This window comes from Myotis myotis, unplaced genomic scaffold (genome assembly GCF_014108235.1).
Source record: "Myotis myotis isolate mMyoMyo1 unplaced genomic scaffold, mMyoMyo1.p scaffold_m19_p_4, whole genome shotgun sequence".
Lineage (NCBI taxonomy): Eukaryota > Metazoa > Chordata > Mammalia > Chiroptera > Vespertilionidae > Myotis > Myotis myotis.
Window position 1 is genome coordinate 3,095,687 of NW_023416346.1, and position 22,758 is coordinate 3,118,444.

Sequence of the window (22,758 nt, forward strand, 5' to 3'; positions counted from 1 at the left end):
ATCTCCCTACTGCCTCTGTGTTTGCCTTTTGAGGTAACTAATGTTAATACCTTACCCATAGCTTTCTACAGCTTTTCCATTTCCAAATAAACACACATGCTATGTTTTGTCTTTATGAAACATATGATTATATGTTTTACCACTTGCCAATTTATGTGATAATATGTTAGATACCCCCAGGTCACAATAGACCTAGTTTATTTATTTTAATAGTTGCAGAATATTGTTCTTTGGATGTACTGTAATTTATTCAATCATTACTTTATTCATGGACATTCAACTTAATTCCAGTTTTTGCCTACTCCAACAATATTGCAGTAAGCATCCTAATACAAATATTCATATGTATTCCTCAAAGTGGTATTACTATGTCAAAGGCTATACACATTTGAAATATTCATAAATATTTAAGACTAGAGGCCCAGTGCATGTAATTCATGCATGGGTAGCATCCCTAGGCCTGGCCGGAAATCAGGGCCGATCGGGACCTTCTGGCTGCTGGCTGGGGTCTTCCTTCCAGCTGCTGGCTGGGGCCTTCCTTCATTCTGTGCCGCCCCCTGGTGGTCCGCACACGTCATAGTGAGCAGTCAAACCCACCGTAGGTTGAATTCCCAAGGGGACAATTTGCATATTATCCTTTTATTATACAGGATTATCTGCCACTTCTTATTTATGTTGAAAATTCTCATTTCCCTTAAACAGTCCTTATTTTATTTACATGCAATGAGATTTGCCCAACCAGCGTTAATATATACTTGATTATGACTAATAAACTGATATGATGTTCCTAGGAGTCATTTGCAATTATCAAACGTCATAAGGATTTTCTGCTGTAGGGGATAGCAAGAGTATCTCTGCCTGCCCTGGAGGAGAGAAATGTTGCAGAAACTGAAGCAGAAGGGGTACTGCTTTTGCCCAAGAGAGGAAGAATGATGCATTTTGGGGAAATAGGACATTTCCCCCCTTCTAAGTGGAACGCCCTGTGGTTTTTGTTGTGGGCAGTGAACATGAACCAGAAGAATGCCCCCCTCCACCCCCCAAAAAGATGTAGTTCACTTGAAACATCCTAGGGGATTAGCAGAAATAATGGAGTTGTACTTTGAGAGGTCATTAGTGGATATCAAGTGTCAGTGGAACAAGTGTTGTTGCAATTAAAGTAACATCTCTTCTCATTTTACACTTGTATCCATTGGCTGGAAGGTTGTGAGCAAACCTACATTACATATATTGGGCTTGAATTCTCAAATTGGTCCAAAAATTCAGATCACTTTGAATAAACCCATTTCCTAAAATAGCAATCCTTTTTCTCTGTTGATCTTTTTTACTGTGAAAATATTTTAGAGTTGAGAAATATAGTGACAAGATAATTAAACATCTTATTAATATAGTTGTGAACTTTTAAATTGAAGTTTATGCTTTATATTGTTTGCAAATGAGCTTCCAAAATAAAGCAAAACTTCATCCTTTCCAGAAATTTAAACTTCAAAGCTCAAAATAAATAATTATTTATTTTTTTACTTTAAAACAAGTCCTCACCCAAGGATATGTTTTATTGATTATTAGAGAGACAAAGAAGGGAGAGAGAGAGAGAGAGAGAGAGAGAGAGAGAGAGAGAGAGAGAGAAGAGAGAAACATCAATTGATTGCCTCCCACATGAGCCTGACTGGGGATCAAACCTGAAACCTAGGTATGTGCCTTGACAGGGAATTGAACACACAACCTTTTGGTTTATGGGATGACGACACCCATCAAATGAGCCACCCAGTCAATGCTAAATCCTTTATTTAAAAAAAATCTCAACAAAGAAAGAGTGTTAATGGGTACATCTAAGGACAATTTGGTGGTGCAAAGAGGCATATGTATTTTATGTACTACCACAGCTTTGCCAATTTTCCTGCTTTGCTGAAAAGTTCATTTTCAAAACATCAGTGCTCTATCATTTGACAGCTTGCTGCTTCAGAAACTCTAAATTTCTGGTGTGCAACTAATGTATGTACATTTAGAAAGCACAAGATCTGAATTCATATGTATGCAACTCTTAAATCACATGGTGCTGTCAAGTACTGACTTTTATGGTTGATAGCTTTAATATTACTATTTGTGTCTCTATAAATTATTTTTTCAGAAGCCAAAAAAGAGGAAAATCCAAGTTTTATTAATAGGTATACTAAGCATAGCACTCAAGATATAATTTATTTGAATATCAATAGCATGATTTTAATAACATCAAATATTTTAGTGTCACAGGGAAACATCTAAATGCAGAATGTGAGTGGTGCAGTGAAACGGGGCAGTTTCTCAGGAGAAAATACCTGACTTGAATTTATGAACAGAAGAGTTTGAAAACCATTACACATAACAATACAAATAGTCCCGAAGCTTCACATTTAACATAACCTTGAATTTCACAACCCCAAACAATTAATAAATTGGCTACAAGAAGTCACCAAGATTTCTAGAATTGTCCAAGCAGTAGGAATTTGTTATTGTCCTTAAATGTTTTCTAGAAAAATGTGTGTCTGTGTGTGTGTGTATGCTACATGTTGAGGAATGGGATAGGGGGTACTTGATTGAAGAGAGAAACTCCTTCAGAGCATTTCCTGTTGAGAGGAATTTCAAATTGTAGAAATGTTTGGCTTCTCTCCAGGCTTGAGTCCTGGGTTTTCAGTGTGGCAGGTGTATGAAGGAGGCAGTCTTTGGCAGCTTTTGTTATGTGGTATAGAGAGGCCAATGTGATGCAGATTTGAGAGAGAACAAGGATCCCTTAATGGAATTCCTAGCTAATCAAGTTTGCTTGCTAAAAGCACACATAGTGTAAGGCCTGAAGCCAGAGCCTCACGCAGTATTCAATCTCTGTCATTTGACTCATGCAAAAAGACCATTGAACAAACCAAGGCCAAAGATGAGGTAGGGAAAATTGGTCTTTATTATCTCCCATTCATCCCTTCAAGCTGTGTGGCCTCAGCCTACCCTCTAATTACTCAGGACTCCTCAGTTAATTGTTTCCTATTTGGATATATTTTTCTTGGGCAGTACCAATTTGGGTTGGGTTATTTCACTCCCAGCCTTCATTTCCTTTTATGCTCTACTCTTTATAAATAAAGCAGTATGAGTCCTTGGCTCAATATGATGTCCCTTATCTAATACTAGAAGCCCGTTGCACGAAAATTCATGCAATAGGCCTTCCTTCCCCTGGCTGCTGGCACCGGTTGTCCTCCAGCACCCAGGACCCAGGCCTTTGGTCTGGCCGCAGCAGAGAAGCCAAGCCTCTTCAGTCTTCAGTCTTCAGTCTTCCGTCTTCACTCAAGCTGGAGCCTTCAGTTTTCGCTCCGCGCCTGCGTATGCAAATTTACCACCATCTTTGTTGGGTTAATTTGCATAGTCACTCTGATTGGCTGGTGGGTGTAGCAGAGTGACACCAATTTGCATGTTTCTCTTTTATTAGTGTAGATACTTGCATTCTAACAGAATCTCTCAGAGCCTCCAACGAGGACAGGCGCAAATTGTGGTCACTTTAGGTGAGTGAGTGATTTTAGGGTGGGAGATTTCTTGTGGTTTTTCTCAAACCACACCATGCAGATAACTGCCTGTTTTGCCTATGCATAAGCCCACCCTTGGTCCTTTCTCCAAATGGGGTTCTCTTGCTTTATCTAGCTCCTTGTAACACACTCTATTTGATGCCTAGTATACTATACTCAGCTTATGTTACCTTTCACCCTACTATGCCCCTCCTGTCCCCATGGGCCTTGCTACTTTCCTTGCATGCCAATAAGAATGGCCCTAAGGAAGGCCCATGCTTGGCCTGTGGCCTTTAACAGCCTGGCTGCCCCTCCTGCCATAGTCAGAGAAATTCCCACATGCAGTGTTGACTGATAAGAAGAGACCACCATGCTTGCACCCCTGTTGGACCGGGTCCACAGAAAACCTGCTTTCCCAGGCATTTCTCTAGTAACTCAACCCAGAAGTAGCAGTAAGCTAATATCTTGCAGACCAGCAATTTTCAACTGGTGTGCCATAAGAAGTTTTAAAACATGCACTACCTGACTATGTAGTCACGAGCACGGACTTCTTTCCCCTTAGATTGTCAAATAAAAAAAATGACAGCAGCCAATACAACAAAAGCTGTCGGGTGTGAATGAATCAAAATTATACCTATTTTTTGTTAGATTGAAAAAATATTTATTTTTTGGTGTGCTAAAGAATTTTACTAATTAGTTTATGCATGCCGTGAGATGAAAAAGGTTAAAATCTCTGCTTTAGACCAATAAAGGACTGGAGATGGGAAGAAGCCATTGCTCTCCCTTTGTTCCCCAACAGACTGGTCTGCGACACAGTGGTGCCATGCAGCCTCGCTGGACACATCCTATGTAAGTGAGTTGTAGTTTGCTTTGAGACTATGGTCGGCCCAGTAATGATACACATTGTATTTGCTCTCCTTCCTTTTCTGTCTCACTTCCATTTCTCTCCCCTTCTTGCTCCCCTGGGATTATACTTCCCAATAAAGGATTATAGTGTATGCTTCTACCATTAGTTCTGATTTTTAGGGAACCAGGGCTAGAATACACAGTAAAAATTGGTTATTGGAAATGATAAAAACAAACAAACAAACACACCAAGTGTATATGTATTCTCCTAACTATAAGCCAAATGTTGACTTGTTAAAGTCACCCAAGATACCAGCAGTTGACAAATGCAACATGATGGGGTGGGGGATGAAGGAGATGCAGATGGCAGGAATGTCTGAAACATGGACTTCAGAGGGCAGTGGCCCAAAGGTATAAGAAAGTTCACATGAATGGAATATGTTCCAAGTGTTCTGCTACAGTGATGTCACCTGCACCTCCCACACAGTGTGGAAAAAGAATAGAAGCCAGGAGATGGTGAGCAAGTCCTGGGGGTAGTTGGGGGTAGTTTTACATGGGCTCTGTGGACATCTTGACTTGTCAGCCTGTCCAGGGCTTGCTGAGCTGGGTCTCCCTGGAGGGTTTCTAGCGAGTCTTGGGGGATAGATTGCTAAAGTTCTTTTCTGCTTTTTCTCAAGGCCAAATAAACTTTATATGTGTACATCCTTAATCATTAATCTGTAAAACAAAGAATCCACCTCTACTTGTGGTTCTTAAAATACTTTTTACTTTAAAACTGATTTCTCCGCACATTTCTTAGCAATCGAGAGATTTGGGATGAGCACATATGTAACAGGATAAGCGTCTAAACAGGTCCATGCATGAAACTAGAGGCTGAGTGGACAAGTGTCCGCTAAATGAAATTAAGGGGAACTGTTATAATGGCTCTTAATAATGTCACATTGAAGGGGGATAACAGGATTAATTGGACAATTTTAGAACTTTGCCAAATGTAAGAATTAAGATTTCATTACTAAAAAATGTCTGTCTAGATAATCTTGGACACTGAAAAAAAAAATAATGGCAAGCGGATCTAATTATTTTAGCTGAGATGCAGAAAATGTAGTTGATGACATATTTAAGGGTACATCAGTTTTTGCCCACAGTATTTAAACAAAAGTGCTTACAAATATTAATTTAATAGTGAATGACATTATTTCAGGAGACCTACAATCTTTTCTAAAAGGATTCTTTTTATTTCGAGAAAAATATGCTTAAACAAACAAATCACAAGGTAATATCTCATTTAAATTTGGGTCGGTGGAAAAAATAAACTTGATTTTCAAATGTAAATAAAATTGGAATTTTATAAAATACTTGACAAAAACAGATTGAGTGCTCTTTCACCTAAAACCAAAGAAGGACAATGAAAAGCTACATGGAAAAAGACAGGAGTAATATGCTTATGTTACTCTCTTTTTAAGAATGCAACACATTTTAGGAACTTAAAACTTTCAGGTGATTTAGATGCATTTGCATTATATTATTTGGACAGTCTTAAAATATGAAGATGGTTAAGCTAGAATAGTCCTAATATACAAAAGGCCAGGGTTGTAATGACGGATCAGGACCAAAGGCTGACCAACTGGAAGTCCTTCAGTCAGCGCTGGGTTGCCATGGCGACCCAGCATTGACTGCCCAGCTGCAACCTGGCAACCCAGCACTGACTGCCCAGGGGGCTGAGACCCAGAGAGAGAGGCAGGATCTGATCCCCAGCCTCAGTGGCAGCTGTTGATCAGTACTTGCCTCTCTCTTTCTCGCCCTCTTCCTTTCCGGGCTTCTGGGTAGCCCCACCTCGACCTTTCTTTCTCTCCCTTCCTGTAGATCTGCTGTTCAGCCCTATTTCTCTGATCAGGCCCACAGATAGGCCTGGAGATGCTGACTAGCATAGGAACCGACCAATCAGAACCAAATGTGGGTGCTGTGAAGAACCAATGGCTGTCTAGAAGGCGGAGCTTTTGATGCTGACTGGCATAGGAATCGACCAATCAGAACCAAAAGTGGGTGCTTTGAAGAACCAATGGCTGTCTAGGGGTGGAGCTTTTGATGCTGACTGACATAGAAACCGACCAATCAAAATCAAGTATGGGTGCTGTGAAGAACCAATGGCTGTCTAGGGGTGGAGCTTATGGTGCTGACTGGCATAGGAAGTGACCAATCAGAACCAAGTATGGGTGCTGTGAAGAACCAATGGCTGTCTAGGGGTGGAGCTTTTGATGCTGACTGGCATAGGAAGCGACCAATCAGAACCAAGTATGGGTGCTGTGAAGAACCAATGGCTGTCTAGGGTGGAGCTTTTGATGCTGACTGACATAGAAACCGACCAATCAAAATCAAGTATGGGTGCTGTGAAGAACCAATGGCTGTCTAGGGGTGGAGCTTATGGTGCTGACTGGCATAGGAAGTGACCAATCAGAACCAAGTATGAGTGCTGTGAAGAACCAATGGCTGTCTAGGGGTGGAGCTTATGCTGCTGACTGGTATAGGAACCGACCAATCAGAACCAAGTATGGGTGCTGTGAAGAACCAATGGCTGTCTAGAAGGCGGAGCTTTTGATGCTGACTGGCATAGGAACCAACCAATCAAAATCAAGTATGGGTGCTGTGAAGAAACAATGGCTGTTTAGGAAGCAGAGCTTTTGATGCTGGTATAGAAACCAGCCAATCAGAAACAAATTGGCCATCAGAAGAGGGCAGTTGGGGCAAGATCAGGCCGGCAGGGGAGGGCTGTTGGGGGTGAGATCAGGCCACAGGGGAGGGCAGTTGGGGGTGAGATCAGGCCGGCAGGGGAGGGGAGTTGGGAGCAACCAGGCTGGGAGGGTTGGGCAGTTGGGGGCGATCAGGCAGGCCAGCAGGAATAGGCAGTTGGAGGCAACCAGGCCGGCTGGGGAGGGAAGTTAGGGGTGAGGAGGCAGGCAGGCAGAGGCAATTAGGGGCGATCAGGCAGGCAGGCCAGTGAGCAGTTAGGAGCCAGCGGTCCCAGATTGCGAGAGGGATGTCCAACTGGCAGTTGAACATCCCCCAAGGGCTCCCCAATTGGAGAAGGTGCAGGCTGGGCTGAGGGAACTCCCCCTCCATGCAAGAAATTGTGCATCAGGCCTCTGGTTATCACATAAAAATTCAGTCAGTAAAGTTTTAGGAATTAAGAATAATTGTGCCAAGCACTTGGTTAAGGTTTTCTATATAGTGCTATCTAGTTGACTGCTCAGAAGAGCTCTGTAAAAAACCAACTTTTTAATAACCTCATTACAGGTAAAACAGTGGTAGGCATGTTAGCTATCTTGCCCAAAGTCTTGCATCTTGTAAATCAGAACTTGAACTGAAGTATCTGAGATTGAAAAGCTTGGTTAAATGGTGGTACTTAGGCCCTATGCTATCCCCAATCTGCTTGGTATATAGAGCATCCCACTAGGTCTTCGGTCATTTTCGGTGCAAATGGCTGCCAAATTGGACAGCCCTTTACTTGCCAATATCCTTTTTTTTTTTAAATTAAGGACTATACAATTATTTTATGTTTATTAAAGGAGTTCTTTTGGATTTCAGAGACATGGATTTTTTTTATCATATGTCACTCTTTATTGGGTCATATCTCTCTTTTCCCCATCACCCAGTCCCTGGTAACCAACATTCTAGTTTCCATTATTGTGAGTTTGGCCATTTTACATTTTACATATAATTGATAAACAGTATTTGTCTTTCTCTGTCTGATTTATTTCACTTAACATAATACTCTCCAGCTTCATCCATTTGTCACAATGGTAGGATGATCTTTTTCCTGAAGCCTGAAATTATATATATATATCTGGGATCTCTATTCTGTACCATTGGTTTATGTGTCAGTTATTACATATATATATATATATATATATATATATATATATATACACACACACATATATATATTTATTATATATATATTTATTTATTTATTTTATATATATATATATATATATATATAATCATCTTCTTTATCTGTTTATCCTGTGAGGTGGGACACTTAGGTTGTTTCTATATCTTGTCTATGGTGAATAATGCTACAATGAACATGGGAGTGCAGATATCTCTTTTCTATCTTGTTTTTATTTCCTTTTGACATACACTCAGAAATAAAATTGCTGAATCATATGGTAGTTCTATTTTTAATTTTTTTGAGGAATCTGTTATGTTTTCCATAGTGACTGCATTTACATTCCCACTAACAGTACATGAAGTTTCCCTTTTCTCTATATCCTCACCAACACTTTTTATTTCTTGTCTTTTTAGTGATAGCCAACAGGTGTGAGGTAATATATCATTGTAGTTTTGACTGGCATTTTTCTTAAGTAATGTTGAACACCTTTTCATGAACTTGTTTACCATTTGTATGCCTTCTTTAGGAAAATGTCTATTTAGTATCTTTGCCATTTTAAAGTCAGACTGATTTTTTTGCTTTTGAGTTGTTTATATATTTTGCATATTAACTTCTTACCAAATATAATTTGTGAATATTTTCTCCCATACCAAAGGCTGCCTTTGCATCTTGTTGGTGGTTTTCTTCGCTGTGCAGAAGCTTTTTAGTTTAATATAACATGATTTGTTTGTTTTTGCTTTTTCTTTCAGTGTCAGATTAAAATAATTGCCAAGACCAATGTCAAGGACTTTACCCTCTATGTTTTCTTCTAGGAGTTTTATAGTTTTAGGTGTTATGTTCAAATCTTTGTCCATTGTGTGTTGATTTTTGTGTATAGAGTAAGAGAGGGTCCAGTTTCATTCCTTTGCATGTGTTTATCCAGTTTACCTAACGTCATATAGTGAAGAGGCTATTCTTTTACTATTGTATGTTCTTGACTCCTTTGTCATAAATTAATTGACCATACATGCATGGGTTTATATCTGGGATCTCTATTCTGTACCATTGATCTATGTGTCAGTTATTATGCCAATACCATAATGTTTTAGTTACTATAGCTTTGTAATATAGTTTGAAATCAGGAAGTATGATGTTTTCAGCTTTGTTCTCTTTTATTAAGATTGCTTAGGCTGTTTGAAATATTTTGTGGTTCTATATGAATTGTAGGATTGTTTATTTGTGTTTCTGTGGAAAAAGCCATTGAAATTTTTTTTAATATTTCTTTATTGATTTCAGAGAGGAAGGGAGAGGGAGAGAGAGATATAGAAACATCAATGATGAGGGAGAATCATTGATCGGCTGCTTCCTGCACGCCCCCCACTGGGGATAAAGCCCGCAACCCAGGCATGTGCCTTTGGCCGGAATCGAACCTGGGACCCGTCAGTCTTCAGGCTGACACTCTATCCACTGAGCCAAGCCGGCCAGGGCTGGAATTTTAATAGAGATGGCATTGAATCTGTATGTTGCTTTCGGTAGTATGAACATCTTGACAATATTAATTCTTTCTACTCCATAAGTATAAAATATTTATTTCTTTATGTCTTCAGTTTCTTTCATCACCAATGAAACTTTACTGTATTCATTTATTAGTTATAATAGTTTATAATGGAGGTAGGTTTTCTATATACATTATCATGTCATCTGCAAATAGAGATAATTTTACTTATTTTCTTACAGTTTGGTTGCTCTTATTCCTTTACTTAGATCTGACTTGGTCTTCCAGTACTATCCTATATAATAGAGGTAATATGCAAATTAACCCTCATGCCCTCACAAGATGGATGCCTACAACCAGGCCAGCAGGGGGGTTACTGAGGGACGACCAAACAACTGAACAAGCAGGCTGTGTGGGGTGACCAGGCCAGCAGGGGGGGAGGGGGCAGTTGGGGGTGACCAGGCAGGCAGGGAGGGGCAGTTAGGGGCAACCAGGTCAGCAGAGGAGGGAAGTTGGGGGTGACCAGATAGGCAGGGGAGGCAGTAAGAGGTGACCAGGCTGGCAGGGGAGGGAGGGCATTTAGGGGTGACCAGGCCGGCAGGGGGGATGCAGTTGGGGCAATTAGGCTGGCAGGAGGTGCAGTGAGGGGTGACTAGGCCGGGGGGGGGGGCATTTGGGGATGAGATCAGGCTGGCAGTGGGGAACTGTTGGGGGTGACCAGGCTGGCAGGAGGAGGCAGTGAGGGGTGACCAGGCAGGCAGGCAGGTGAGTGATTAGGAGCCAGTGGTCCAGGATTGTGAGAGGGATGTCTGACGGCTGGGCCTAAACCGGCTGTCAGACATCTCCCAAGGGGTCCCGGATTGGAGAGGGTGCAGACTGGGCTGAGGGGAACCCCCCCTCCCCCTGTGCACAAATATTATGCAGCAGGCCTCTAGTCTATATATATAAAAGTCTAAGCGACCGTTATGACTCAACAACTGGAACAACCAGTCGCTATGACACGCACTGACCACCAGGGGGCAGACACCCAATGCAGAAGCTGCCCCCCAGTGGTCCGTGCACTCCCACAGCAAACCTCCCGTGGTCCCTCCCTCTGGTCAGTTCATTCCCCCAGCTAAGGCTCCGGGCACTAGAGAATCTGAGTCTGGGAAGCCTGTAGGAGGAGAGCAACCCTGATGCTGATCGAGACAGAGTAGCAAGTTGGAGGGGGCAGAAGGGGCAAGGCAGCAGCCTAACTGCAAAGATGTAAAATAAGTACCACCGCCATCTTACCTCTGCCACACACTGCAGCACCACACTACTCATCCTTCTGCTCCCATCAGTCACTTCTAGCTCTGCCCCGTGCCTTTCTGGGCTCCCAACCACTGATTGGCTAACACTCCTAAGGTGGTGTGCCACCATTGGCCAAAGTCAGCTACCTATCATTCTTGGGGGCAGAGCCCCAAGAAAGTGTGCAGCTGAGGTAGGAGAGATGACCTGTCTGTCTGTCAGCAACTCTGTCCCAGGGAGAGTGAAGCAGCCTGAGTGCGGGCAGCGAAGTATAGCTGTATTTCCACCTCAGGGCGTAGCTGGTGTTGAGGCCATTTTTGGGCGCTCTGTCTGTGGCCTTTGCTTGCCACTAGCTCAGCACATCTACACAACTAGATCAGGGCCTGCTGGCCAACTTACTGCGGTTTCTTCCCACCACCCCCGCCATGCACGAATTCATGCACTGGGCCTCTAGTGTTGAATAAAAGTAGTAAGATTGGGCATCTTTGGGTTCTGGTCAAGATGGCAGTATAAGTAAATGCCATACTCGAGTCTTCCCACCACCACATCAAAATTACAACTATATTACAGAACAACCATCATTCATAGCTACATGAAATCTAGCTGAACAGTAGTACTACAACTAATGATATAAAGAGGAAGCCACATCGAGACTGGTATAAAAGGGATATCTTATCCTCAGAGGTGCCCCCTGAGGAGTAAGGGGTCCCAGAGCAACACCAGACCCCACAGCCCAGGGTTCCAGTGCCAGGGAGAGAAGACCTCATAACTTCTGGCTGTGAAAAGCAGAAGGGATTGCGGCTGAGTGAGATGAGTTCTTCTGAAGTCTCAGGCAGTTCCTCTTAAAGGGCCAGCACAAAGACTTACTTGGCTCCACTTGCTCTGAGCTGCAGCATTGCCTACAGGAAACCTAGTTAAGACTTAGGCACATACAGGATGGAAGTGAAGGAAGAGAAAAAGATGCATGTGTCATTAAATATACATTCAGGAAAAAAAGAAGATGGCGGCGGTATAGGCAGACGCGTCCCAGGTCGTGTCCCTGAGCAAATGGAGTGAGCAGCTGAAACTAGTAACATCCACCCCGAATTGGCGAAATTCCTCAGCTGGCGAGACGGTTTACATCCGGGAAGAGCAGAACTCCCCTGGAAAGGTAAAAAAACCAGGGATTTGGGCAGGAAAGTTTGCCAGACCTCTGAGCCCAGAGAGTCGGAGGGAGACCGCGTGGCAGACAGCCGCGTCCCTTGGGACAGGCACAGCCCCTAACAGGGGAAAGGAGAACCGCGGGATTCCTGGCGCTGCCGGGGGAATTGAGAGCTCGGTCTGTGATCACAGAGGACTGAGCCTAAAGGGGGCAGCCTGAAGAGCTGATCAGACCATGCAGTCCCGGTAAGAGAAGAAGCTTACAGAAACCAAGCCTTCCCCGTTTCCGCGGCCGGCGTTTGTTTGTTTGTTTTCACTGAATCCTGTTCATGGGACATTTCGGATACAGACACTCACCTGTGCTGAAGAGAGGGAGAGTGTGCGGAGGAGTGGAATCTGGGGAGAGACTGAGGAGAGAAGGGGGGCCGGGAGAGGTGGCAGCGAATTGAGTGCTGAGACACCCCTGAGCCCACGTCTGAGGCAGCCATTCTCTCCGGAGAGTGAGACTCCTCCCCCCAGCCCCCAGGCAAGGAGCACAGCCACACCCAGATTCCACCCTGTAGGAGATCAAGGATTAAAATAACCTGATCAGTCCCTGGGAGTTAACAGGGTCTGGCCTATAGAGGGATTTTCAATCCCAGCAACAACACAGCACTGGTAACTCTTACGCAGCCAGCTCTGGGCAGTGAACTTCCACTGGACAGAGAGGCCCTGTAGCCTCAGAGGCCAACCCCAGAACACTGCCACCCAGAGGCTGACCCACAAACTGACTCTTTGCTAAACACAAAATAAGGCAGTCTGGGAAACAAATGCGGCTTGCTTTAAAATAAGGACTGTGGTTTACAACACAGAGGAACAGTGTATCGCAGGGAAACTCAACACTCTCCTGAATACCGGGCAGGTCTAAGGCGAGCCACACTGAAGAATAGAAGAACCGAAGGACCTTCACTACTGCAATATTTTTTTTTTTTCTTTTTTCACCTTTTAACTAAGAAACCAATTTTTTTTCTTTTTTTTTCTTTTTTTTTTTCTTTTCCTCTTCTTCTTTTTTTTTTTTTCTTCTTTTTTCCATCACCTGATTTTACCCTTTTAATTACTACCTTCTTATTTTTAACCAGTATTATTACTGCTACCATTTTACCATTTTTTTTAAAGTGCCATTTTATTTTCTCTTTATTTTATTTTGGGATTAGTGTTCTCCATTCTATTTTCATCGTTATATTATTGGTTGTTTCTAGTTTGCATTTATCTCCAGGGAGCTGTTGCTGGAATTTGTTGGGATTAATGGCTGTTCTATAGGAGCATTCTCCTCATATAAAAAGTCTCTTCCCCTCTTCCACTTCATTCTCTCTTTTCGCTCTTTTTTTTTCTTTTCCTTTCTTTTCTCGCTTTTACTTTCCCCCCTCCTTTTTCCCACTTTCATTTTTGCACTCCTTTTTTTGGTCCCTAATTTTCTTTTCTTTTTTCTCTTTTCTCTTTTTCTCTTCCTTCTTCCTTATCCCCTAATTCTCTTAATTCAGGTGGTCACCTTTATTTGGGGTTATTAATATCGTGAATATATTTGTGTATAGTGCCTGGTACGTGGTGCCTTGTTGTGTTGTATTTTGTGCCTTTAAATCAACACAGCAGATCCAAGCAACAGCAACCTCCTGAGCACCACACCCTCTGCTGAGGAACAGCAGCTGTACGTGAAACCTCGCCCCACCAGCCAGAAGAGCCACCACAGCTGTGAACAGCACCCACCAGAGGAGTTGCTGCCAACTGAAGAGCAGCTGCTACCGCAACCGCCCGAAGAGGAACCGCAGACCAAGGAGTCACTGCCACCAAGGGAGCAGCCACTGAACGACTCAACGTCTAGATATGTCAGTGAGATCAAACATGGGTAGACAAAGAAACCCCCAAAGGAAAGAGAAGGAGGACTCTCCAGAAAAGCAGCTAAGTAATACAGAGGCATGCAACATGACAGAAAAAGAATTCAGAATAAGGGTCCTAGAGTGCATAAACCGGATGGAGGAAAAAATCGACAACCTCAGCAAGAAGCAAGAAGAAACAGATGAAAAAATCGATAACATATGGAAGAAGCTAGAAGAAACAGATGAAAAAATCGATAACATATGGAAGAAGCTAGAAGAAACAGATGAAAAAATCAACAACTTAAGTAAGACCCAAGAAGATATGAAGAGCGATATAGCTGCAATGAAAAACTCCATTGAAAGTATCAACAGTAGACTAGGAGAAGCGGAGGACCGAATTAGTGATTTAGAAGACAAGGAAGCAAAACACACCCAAAATGTACTGCAATTGGAGAAAAAAATGAAAAGACAGGAGGAGAGCCTAAGGGAGCTTTGGGACAACATGAAACGAAACAACATACGAATAATAGGGGTACCAGAACAACAGAAGGATGAACAAGGATTAGAAAACCTATTAGAAGAAATAATATCAGAAAACTTCCCTGAGGTGGGGAAGAAAAAAGTCACACAAGCCCAGAGAGTCCCAAACAAGGTGAACCCAAAAAGACCCACACCAAGACACATCATAATTACCATGGCAAATGTTCAGGACAAAGAGAGAATCTTACAGGCTGCAAGAGAGAGACGGAAAGTTACATACAAGGGATCTCCCATTAGATTGTCAAATGATTTCTCAACAGAAACACATCAGGCCAGAAAAGAATGGACGGAAATTTACAAAGTGATGCAAAGCAAAGGACTGAATCCAAGAATACTCTATCCAGCAAGGCTATCATTCAAACTTGAAGGGGAAATAAGAAGCTTCACAGACAAAAAAAGGCTAAGGGAGTTTATCACCACCAAGCCAGCAATGCAAGGAATGCTAAAGGGACTGGTATAAAAATAAGAAATTAAAAGCTCAGAAAGAAAACAGCCACACAAAAACAGAAATGCCTACAAACAACTACCTTTCAATAATAACTTTAAACGTAAACGGACTAAATGCTCCAAACAAAAGACATCGAGTGGCTGAATGGATAAAAAAACATGACCCATACATCTGCTGTCTACAAGAAACCCACCTCATTAGAAGGGACTCACACAGACTGAAAGTGAAAGGATGGAAAAATATCTTTCAGGCAAATGGAAAGGAAAAGAAAGCTGGGGTAGCAATACTTATATCGGACAAAATAGACCTCAAAGTGAAGGCCATAACAAGAGATAAGGAAGGCCACTTCATAATACTAAAGGGATCAATACAACAAGAAGATATAATCCTGGTAAACATATATGCACCCAATGCAGGAGCACCCAAATTCATAAAAAAACTCCTGGAAGATATCAAAGGAGACATCGACAACAATACAATCATAGTAGGGGACTTTAATACACCACTGACAGCACTGGATAAGTCCTCTAGACAAATAATCAGCAAAGATACAGCAATCCTAAATGACTCACTAGATCAGATGGACTTAATAGACATCTTCAGAACACTTCACCCGAAAGCCAGGGAATATACATTCTACTCAAATGCTCATAGGACATATTCAAAAATAGACCATATATTGGGTCACAAGCAAAGTATCCCCAAATTCAAGAAAATTGAAATCATAAAAAGCGTCTTCGCAGACCACGATGGCATAATATTAGAAATAAACTACAATAAAAACAACCCAAAATACTCAAACACCTGGAAGCTGAATAGCATGCTATTAAATATTGATTGGGTTACCAATGAAATCAAAGAAGAAATTCGAAACATCCTGGAAACTAATGACAATGAAAACACAACAATCCAAAACCTATGGGACACAATGAAAGCAGTCCTGAGAGGGAAGTTTATAGCTCTACAGGCCTATCTCAAAAACAAGAAAAAATGGTAGTAAATCATCTAACTCTACAACTCAAAGAATTAGAAAGAGAGCAACAAGAAAACCCCAGAGTGAGCAGAAGGAAGGAGATAATAAAGATTAGAGCAGAAATAAATGACATAGAGACCAAAAAAACAATACAGAAAATCAATGAAACCAAGAGCTGGTTCTTTGAAAGGATAAACAAGATTGACAAACCTCTAGCCAGACTCACCAAGAAGCAAAGAGAGAGGACCCAAATAAACAAAATCAGAAACGATAGAGGCGAAATAACAACAGACCCCACAGAAATACAAATGATTGTTAAAAAATACTATGGACAGCTCTACTCCAACAAACTAGACAACCTGGAGGAAATGGACAAATTCCTAGAAAAATACAACATTCCAAAACTCAATCAGGAAGAATCTAAAAATCTCAACAGGCCAATAACTATGGAAGAAATTGAAGCAGTCATCAAAAAGCTTCCAGCAAACAAAAGCCCAGGACCAGACGGCTTCACAGGGGAGTTTTACCAAACATTCAAGGAAGAACTAAAACCTATCCTCCTCAGACTACTACAAAAAATTCAAGAGAAAGGAACACTTCCAAGCTCATTCTATGAAGCCAGCATCACCCTAATACCAAAACCAGGTAAAGACAACACAATGAAAGAGAATTACAGGCCAATATCCCTCATGAACATAGATGCCAAAATCCTCAACAAAATCTTAGCAAATCGGATCCAGCAGTACATCAGAAAGATCATACACCATGACCAAGTAGGATTTATCCCAGGGATGCAAGGATGGTACAATATCCGCAAATCAATAAATGTGATACATCACATAAACAAATTGAAAGAAAAAAACCACATGGTCATATCAATTGATGCAGAAAAAGCATTTGACAAAATTCAACACCCATTTTTGATAAAAGCTCTCAGCAAGGTGGGAGTAGAAGGATCATACCTCAACATAATAAAAGCCATATATGACAGGCCCACAGCCAACATCATACTCAATGGACAAAAACTAACACCATTTCCCCTAAGAACAGGAACAAGACAGGGATGCCCCCTCTCACCACTCCTGTTCAACATAGTACTGGAAGTGTTAGCCATTGCAATTCGGCAAGAAGAAGAAATAAAAGGCATCCAAATTGGAAAAGAGGAAGTAAAACTGTCCTTATTTGCAGACGACATGATATTATACATACAAAACCCTAGAGACTCCATCAAAAAGCTACTGGACTTAATACATGAATTTGGCAATGTAGCAGGATACAAAATTAACCCCAAGAAATCCGAGGCATTTCTATACACCAATAGTGAACTTTCAGAAAGAGAGATTATAAAAACAATCCCGTTTACCATCGCACCAAAAAAATTAAGCTACCTAGGAATAAACTTAACTAAAGAGGTAAAAGACCTCTACTCAGAAAACTACAGGACGTTGAAAAAAGATATAGAGGAAGACATAAACAGATGGAAGAACATACCGTGTTCATGGATTGGTAGAATCAACATCATTAAAATGTCCATACTACCCAAAGCAATCTATAAATTCAACGCACTTCCCATTAAAATACCAACGGCATACTTCAGAGATCTAGAACGAACTCTCCAAAAATTCATCTGGAATAAAAAAAGACCTCGAATAGCTGCAGCAATCCTGAAAAAGACCAAAGTAGGTGGGATCTCAATACCAGATATCAAGATGTATTACAAAGCCACTGTTCTCAAAACTGCCTGGTACTGGCACAAGAATAGGCATATAGATCAATGGAATAGAATAGAGAGCCCAGAAATCGGCCCGAACCAATATGCTCAATTAATATTTGACAAAGGAGGCAAGAACATACAATGGAGCCAAGATAGTCTCTTCAATAAATGGTGCTGGGAAAATTGGACAGATATATGCAAGAAAATGAAACTAGACCACCAACTTACACCATACACAAAAATAAACTCAAAATGGATAAAGGACTTAAATGTACGACAGGAAACTATAAAAATTCTAGAAGAATCCAAAGGCAACAAAATCTCAGACATATGCCGAAGCAATTTCTTCACTGATACAGCTCCTAGGGCACTTGAAACTAAAGAGAAAATGAACAAATGGGACTACATCAAAATAAAAAGCTTCTGCACAGCAAAAGAAACCATCAACAAAACAACGAGAAAACCCACTGTGTGGGAAAACATATTTGCCAATGTCATATCCGATAAGGGCCTAATCTCCAAAATTTATAGGGAACTCATACAACTTAACAAAAGGAAGATAAACAATCCAATCAAAAAATGGGCAAAGGACCTAAATAGACACCTTTCAAAAGAGGACATTCAGAAAGCCAAGAGACATATGAAAACATGCTCAAAGTCACTAATCATCCGAGAGATGCAAATCAAAACAACAATGAGGTACCATCTCACACCTGTCAGACTGGCTATCATCAACAAATCAACAAACGACAAGTGCTGGAGAGGATGTGGAGAAAAAGGAACACTTGTGCACTGCTGGTGGGAATGCAGACTGGTGCAGCCACTATGGAAGACAGTATGGAGTTTCCTTAAAAAACTGAAAATGGAACTCCCATTTGACCCTGTGATCCCACTTCTAGGAATATATCCCAAGAAACCAGAAACACCAATCAGAAAGGATATATGCACCCCTATGTTCATAGCAGCACAATTCACCATAGCTAAGATCTGGAAACAGCCTAAGTGCCCATCAGTAGATGAATGGATTAGAAAACTGTGGTACATCTACACGATGGAATACTATGCTGCTCTAAAAAGGAAGGAACTCTTACCATTTGCAACGTCATGGATGGAACTGGAGAGCATTATGCTAAGTGAAATAAGCCAGTCAATGAAGGAAAAATACCACATGATCTCACTCATTCATGGATAATAGAGACCATTATAAACTTTTGAACAATAATAGATACAGAGGCAGAGCTGCCTCAAACAGATTGTCAAACTGCAGCAGGAAGGCCGGGGAGGGTTGCGGGGCAGGAGGTAGGGGGGTAAGAGATCAACTAAAGGACTTGTATGCATGCATAGAAGCATAACCAGTGGACATAAGACATGGGGGGATAGGGGAGGCTAGGGGACTGTCTAGGGCGGGGGGATAAAATGGACACATATGTAATACCCTTTGTAATACTTTAAGCAATAAAAAAAAAAAAAAATACCAAAAAAAAAAAAATAAATAAAAAAAAAATAAATAAATAAATATACATTCAGGAAGGACATTACAGTGCAAATGTTCCTCTTTGGTAAAACAAATACCAGCAATTCATATAGCTTGTCAGGATCTAAGGTTTCACTGGGAGCCACCAGAGAAATCTTCAGCAGGAGGCGGCATCAAATGCAGCATCCTGCGGTTCTCAGCAGTGATTCTCAGTGGGACCACCTTTTCATGATTCCAGCAGGAACCACTGCCCAGCTGGTTGTTGGAAGGATAGACAGAGGCCGCCATCCTTTCTGCCACTCCTATTTGGTCTCCCAGTTACAGAACTTCCTGATGGTGGCAACATTTTTCAAGCCATTCACACTGCACATGAGAATTACCCACGTTCGCCACTGAACTCCCTTCCTCTCCCACTGTTAGTAGTTTGAGGGTTGAAATGTTGTCAGAGACCAAGCTGGTTTGATACTTTGGAGTCTATCAAAATTCTGAATTTTTTACTTTTAATGACAATTGCTAATAGTACAGGCTTGAACAGTAAAAAATAATAAATTAGAAAACCATAAATAAGTAAAGTATTAATATGCATCTTTCTAATATTTTCAGCAGAAAATTATCTTAATCTTTCAGTATTATGGAGATGGCATGAAAAATTACTTAATCACAAGATACACAATGTTTATCACTAAAATCAATCCAGGGGTAATATAATAACCAAATATTCTATTGTGATTTAAAAGCCATTACCCAAATTGGTTGCTAAAAACAGAAACTAAACATAATAAGGTCTGCGGAACCATTAATACTATTTTGGTCTAACTGAAAGTTAGCTCCAAGAATTTGCCTCTAAAATTACAGGCATAATTCAAAAATCGGAGAGGACTCAAAACAAAACGCAAAATGACAGTCATGAAATCCATCAATTATTCTAATAGCAACTTACATTCACATGGCGCCTAACACTTTGAAATAAAATTGCACAGGTTTCCCTAATATGATAATCCTTTGTAGTAGATGGATATGCACCATTATTCCTGTTTTTCATTAATATATTGAGACTCCGAGAGATTATGTAACACGGCTAAGTTAGACCTTTAATTCAAGTTTCTTGTCTTCAGAGTAGGTGCTTGTTTTTCTTGTATCTCTCTACAGGTAATAGGTGTCAATATTAATTGTACAGTGGCCATTGGAAATCATCTCAAGTTTCCGGAAGAGCTCAAATATTCACCTATATATTATGAGAGAGAGAGAGAGAGAGAGAGAGAGAGAGAGAGAGAGAGAGAGAGAGACCGAGACCCAGTTATCCCAGAATCCTGGCTGAGCCCAACTCCCAGCCAATTTGCCTGGTGGATTCAGCTATACTAGTGACCACTGGGAGGACTACCAGAAAAATCCTTGGCTGAGCACAGCCAGGCCACAGAGCTGTGAAAAAATAAAATGAATGTTGTCACACAGCAATAGATAACTGAAACAAATTGCAAAGCAATAGGCTTCAGGCTTCATTACTCTTTCCAAGTATAGAGTTATTGAATGAGCAAGTCTTCCTCAGTCTTACATCTCAAAGTCCTGATGACAGTTCTATGATTTCTGCATTGGATATTTTTTTTATCATCATGAAAAAAGAAAAGCCATCCATGAAAGACCAAAAAAAATTCATGAAATTGACTTTTTTTTTTTTTTACAGCAATAATGCTGCTAATTGTTTGAACCAAAGACCCAGGCACAATGCGGCTGCCTAGATATGAAATGACACTCCATAAACTTTCCATTTCATTCCCCATCCATGAATGCATTCCCATCCCATGAGGCCTGCTGTGTATTTGTGTGCTTTCAATTCTGGCAATGTCTTCTGGGAAAAGAGAATCAGCTTGGCCATGAGACCACAGGTTTGCAAATGAGAAAAATGTCAACACTGTTTATCAGTGAGACTTTTAATGGACTGAGAAAAATGGTCAAGATATGGGAACATGAGAATAATGACTGAATGGGACTTCAGGAACTGAGGGGTGAAGGTAGGAAGGCCCAGAGCACTGAGCATCTTTTTAGACACCCCTTAAGAAACGAATGTCAATCATATTAGCCACATCAACTATTTTGTCTCTAGGTCATTTGCAACTTGTATGCACTTGTAACATGCTCTTTTGGGGGCATTTCTTAGTTTAATTTTCTTTCTCTTCAGATTAAAACCACAACAGATCTTGAGAGATTCCCTTCAATGAAAGTCACTTTGAGAGAGTTAACATTTAAGCCTTAATGCAGAAAATAGTCATGAGTTACTTAATAAAAGTACATGATTCGGGGGAGGGGGAGGTCTGAATTGATAAATCTTAAGATCTATTTCTTCCAGCTCTTTCATCTCGCTCTCCAATGACTTGTGCTAATTCTTCTTGAGGCAACTGGTGTTTGTAAAGAATCTACTAGGTGGCAAAGAGAAGCCTCCAGGAAGCTAGGGTTTAGTTTGGGAAACAGTGACATAGGAGGGTTTTAACCATTCTAAGTCAGACACCCTCGGTGGATCTCATGATGCAACTAATCCCTCCTTCATTTGGAAAAATGGTCGCAAGTGAAATGCACAAATTGGCTTCCTCTCACTTGTTTTTTTGGTTTTTTTTTTTTTTTTTTTTTTTTTTTGTGGCGATAGAAAGCAAGATTCCCTAGTCTCCACCTCTTTGTAATCACCATAAATGATTACAGTCTTTAAATATATCAACTACCCTTTAGAAACTTACATTAAATAGTGTCTTACAATTGAAAATAAAAATGAAATTTTAGCCCTGGCCAGTTTAGCTCAGTGGATAGAGTGTCTGCCTGGGGACCAAAGGGTCCCAGATTTGATTCCTGTCAAGGACATGTACCTTGGTTGCAGGCTCCTCCCCAGCCTGGGCCCTGGTCAGGGCACGTGCAGGAGGCACATAACTGAAAAGAACACCAGGCCCTTTTTATTTCCATCGGTACCACACTGTCCTGCTGAGTAGCATTCAGCACCATGTTGAATAGAAATAGAACAGGCTACACTATTTTTTGGAATCGCAACTGTCCTCACGCTTGAGCTACAGAGCAGAGAACCTTTGCCATGTTCTCAAACCCCACAGCATCCTTCAGAAGTGATTGAACAATATGAATTTTTTAAATACTTTTTTATTGATTTCAGAGAGGAAGGGAGAGGGAGAGACAGAAAAACCAATGATGAGAGAGAATCATTGGTTAGTTGCCTCCTGCATATAGCACACTGGGGACTGAGACCACAACCCAGGCATGTGCCCTTGGCCGGAATCAAACCAAACCGTGACTGCCTGGTTCTTCGTCGATGCTCAACCACTGAGCCACACCGGCCAGGCAACAATATTAATTTTTACAACAAATCTAAGACATGAACACGACTAATAGAACATTAAGTTTAAAATTCTTGTCATTCAAACTCTGATTTATTTTTATTTTTATTTTTTGGTAAATTGGGGATGATTAGAATAGAGTCTAATTCAGCGGTTCTCAACCTGTGGGTCGCGACCCATTTGGGGGTCGAAGGACCCTTTCACAGGGGTCGCCTAAGACCATCAGAAAACACATATATCAGCTGTTCTCAATCTGTGGGTCGCGATCTCTTTGGGTGTCGAACGACCCTT